Source organism: Corvus brachyrhynchos, unplaced genomic scaffold, assembly GCF_000691975.1.
Source record: "Corvus brachyrhynchos isolate BGI_N302 unplaced genomic scaffold, ASM69197v1 scaffold239, whole genome shotgun sequence".
Taxonomy (NCBI): domain Eukaryota; kingdom Metazoa; phylum Chordata; class Aves; order Passeriformes; family Corvidae; genus Corvus; species Corvus brachyrhynchos.
In genome coordinates this window covers 2,836,736-2,840,728 of record NW_008246057.1, presented here as the reverse complement: position 1 = coordinate 2,840,728, position 3,993 = coordinate 2,836,736, and the positions used below count along the sequence as shown (strand labels likewise).

At 43.4% G+C, this 3,993-nt stretch overlaps 1 long non-coding RNA gene across 1 annotated transcript in view; it reads right to left on the bottom strand.

The window, feature by feature from the left end:
* The window catches only part of LOC108449552, a 5,692-nt gene extending 1,705 nt beyond the window's left edge, over nt 1–3,987 (bottom strand). The window contains exon 1 of the long non-coding RNA XR_001865744.1: nt 3,841–3,987. This is a non-coding gene — a long non-coding RNA (uncharacterized LOC108449552). The remainder of the gene's footprint in view (nt 1–3,840) is intronic.
* Nucleotides 3,988–3,993: the final 6 nt, after the last annotated feature.

Sequence of the window (3,993 nt, the reverse complement as noted above, 5' to 3'; positions counted from 1 at the left end):
AGCAGGAGTCCAACCAAAATCCCAGGAAATCAGTTTTGTGGCTTTTCAGCCAACTGAGAAGTGGACAGTTCTGTAAGACAGCAAAGTCTCCTGATATCAAACTAGCCTTTTTGTGACAGATTCTTACTTCTCCTTGACTCAGAAATGTAATTCCTGATTTATTTTTTTCCCAGTACATGATTTCTGATGGTAGGTTTAGCCTTTATTTCACAGCTGACTGGTTGCAAGAAAAAGCCAACATTCGCAGCTTAGACTGATGACTACAGGCTCTCGTTCTTGTGGAGAGGACTGGGATGGCACAAGTGCTGATCCAGCTACTTCTGTAGTACATCAAGGACAATTTTTTGACAGAAGGGCTCAACAAGCCGAGTGGGGCTATGCTAGACATGCTGCTCACACATAAGGAAGGGCTGCTGGGAGCACTGACACTGGTGGCAGCCTTGGCAGCAGCAACTACAGGATAGCAAAGCTTAAGTTTCTGAGGGAAGTGAGGAAGATAAATAGTTGAATTACAACCCTGGAATTCAGGAGAGCAAACTTTGTCTCCTGCAGACATTTTGCTGGCAGAACCCCACAGAAGACTGCCCTGATGGGCCCAGGAGAGCCAGCTGAAGCACAGGAACAGTCCATTCTGATCTGCTGGAAGCTGAGCAGACATGGGAGAAGGCCAGCATGGCTGAATGGAAAGCTCCTGACTAAGTCAGAGGCAAAAGGCAAGTACACAGACTGTGGAAGGAGGGGTGGGCTACCCTAGAGGAATAAAGACTGCCTAGGCATGCTGAAACAGAAGCAGGAAAGCCAAAGCTTAGCTGGAGTTGGAATTAGTGAGGGATGTGAAAGACACTTTCAGTACATTAACATGGAAGGAAAAGTAAGTAAAATGTGGGCCCCACTACATGGGGTAGGTGACCTGGTGACAGAGGACAGAGGGAAGTGGTGGAGGTATACTCATTGCTGCCTTTGCTTCAGGTTTTAACTGGAGAGGTCTGTGCTCAGAGCTTTGGACACAGTCTGGACAGTGAGGTACTATCCCCAGGCTGTCTGAGGGAAAGACTGCTTATCCTGCATTTATAGAAGCCTGTGGGAAAAGATGGGCTTGATTCAAGGATGCAGGCTGATACCATTACCATGTAGCTGAGCACTGGAACACAGACCAAATGATGTTGTGGAATCTCCATTCTGGAGACAACAAAAACTTGACAAGGCTGTGAACAACCTGAGCTGGTCTTTGAAATTAGCCCAGTTTGAGGAGGAAAGGGAGTTGACCACATGATCTCCAGAGGACCATTCCAACTTAATTATTCTGATGATCTATACAGTAAAAACAACAAAAAAAAGTGGTTCTGGCTGTTGACTTAATTAATAGTCAGAAGCTCAGTATTTCTGTAGTTAAGCACTTTCCTCTGTAAATGTATAGTGTAAAATCCCCTGATGAGGAACTCACCTGTATCTTGGAAGTCCTTGGGGACACAGAGAGGGAAGGTGCAGTGGAACTTTTCCAAAGCAGGTATAGCAATGGCAGGACCTATCCCTACAGCTCACTGTTTCCCAGCGTCCACGCTGAGGAGCAGCAGAGGCAGGTAAAGCCTTAAGGGAGCTGCTCTCAGCAGCTGTGTGCACAGGAAGCCTATGACACACCATGGGATCTTTCCCAGATCATATTGCTCCTGTCTTTCCCACAGCCCAAGACTTGAGTCTTCTGACATTCACATTTGAAAGAATATGTCTATCTGCCTGTTTTCCCCTGCAAGACAAATGGTTATTCTGGAACCAGCTGCATATCTGACCTGCAGTCCCTGTTTCTCTTCATGACAACTCTTAACAACTCACTGTAGTCTATTTAGTCCTATTAAATTAGATGAAAGGCTTAAATTACTTATGATATTCTGTAGAAGGCTCAGCTTCTGTCACAACAGGTATTAAGCCTTTTGAACAAATCCAATTTATATAACCAGAACACTTTAGACAGATGAAAATAATTTGGTCCTTCAGCTCTTTATTAAAACTCATTTAGTAGCCTCTCTATAATGGAACCAGAATACTTTCAGATGTTTGTCAAATCCTGTTTTTCTCAGCCACCACAAGTTCAATTTCTCCTATAGTAGCCCATTAGAGCTCCTCACAAATTATCCTGGACTATGATACTTTTAGGATTCATACATATAGCTGGTACTATCATTATATGAACTGAGGATAATAATTTATTACATAAATAATAAATACATTATTCATTATCAGAATATTTTTTCAAGTAAATAAATTGTGCTTCCTTAATAGTGAAATAGAATTTTAAAAAATACATTTCTAGTTATAAATCAATTGGGGTTTGCTCTGTTTAGTGTTTTTTTTAAACCATTCCTCAGGGAAACACATTTAAATCTGTAATTCCTGTGCTTATTCTTAAAATTTTAGCCTTAACGTGTATTTCATACTGGTTATCTTTGCTGACCACTAAAGGAGAAACATCCTTTTCCAAATGCTGGTTTCCTTGACCCAAACACTGACCTACCTACCAGTATTTCACTTGCTCCTTCTTTTCCTGTCAATCTTCCTATCCTTAGGTTCTCATTTTCAATAATGTATTTTCCATACCTTTATTTCTCCTCTGCTGACCATCTCTTCTCCTGTTTGTACTTCACATTTCAATCTACACTTCCTCCTATGACTCTTTTTTAGGAAAAAATTTTGCTAATGCTTTGCACACTCTGCAGAAAGGCATAAAAAGACAAATGCAGGAATGGATTGAGTAACTATGGGATGTTTTACTTAGGAAAAGGAGGTTTACATCACTGCCTGCAACTGTCACAGGAGGCAACTGTTAGAAACCTACAGCTCCTCTAGCCCTCATTGAGACTCAAAGCAGGTAGCATAGTCAGTTTAAAATACTAGAGCATACAGACAGCACATGGCTGTACAATCTCTGCAGCTTTGGATGCTGCCTTTCTCCCACTTTATCTAAGAAAAAATAAGTGAATTCTATTAATGTCTTAGATATTTTAATTTTGGCAAATAGTTAAATATATTTAGTGCTACACTTTTCACAGGAATATTATTCTTCTTTACTATATGCTCATTTATCATTGCCTGGTTTTATTTGATGGCAGATAGTTATATCTTTGTAGATTTCCTTATTTTCTTTTTAGTGGGATGCTTTACTTGATTATCTTTCTCCTACTAATAATGGGTAGTACAGTCAAAATCTTCTTTGATGTCTCTTCTCTGTTTGCATAGGCTATGCTGCAAGGCTCAATAGTGGTTTTAAAATGTAAACTCTCTTACTCTCAGTTGCTGGCCACTGGTTTTGCACCTCACACGGGTGTGGAACACTGGGAACATCCTGGCATCCCCGCACACCTCGGGGATGAACCAGGACTGTACCTGCGGAGCGGTGAGAAGTGAAGGTGGTACCGCCGGTGGAAGGAAACGTGACTGGAGGTGAGAACACAAAATCACAAAATCCTTAGGGTTGGGAGGGACCCCTGGAGATCATGCCGTCCAGGCATGCCAAGGCAGGGTCACCTGGAGCAGGTGACACAGGAACGCATCCAGGCAGGTTTGGAACGTCTCCAGAGAGGGAGATTGCGCGATCGCCCTGGGCAGCCTGTTCCAGAGCTCTGCCACCCTCAACATAAAGAAGCTCCTCCTCATATTGAGGTGAAACTTCTTGCGTTTTGTTTTATGGCCATTGTTACCCGTCCTGTCGCTGGCACCATCGAAAAGAGTCTGGCACATCCTCTTGGCACCGGCCTTTGAGATAGTTATATATGCAGTGGGAGGGGACATCATTAGTCTTCTCCAGACTAACAGGCCCTCAACACCGGCATACGTGTTAAAACCTACCGCGTGTAATTTGCTTTCCCCACGAACCAACGCAGAGCCGGTGCCCTGCCGGAGCGAGGTGTGTCTGTTCCGGTGCTAACGTGACGACTTCCAGGACAGTCAGTTTTCTCTTCCCCCTTCCTGCCCGCCTCAGCGGAGCGTCCCACGGCAGGA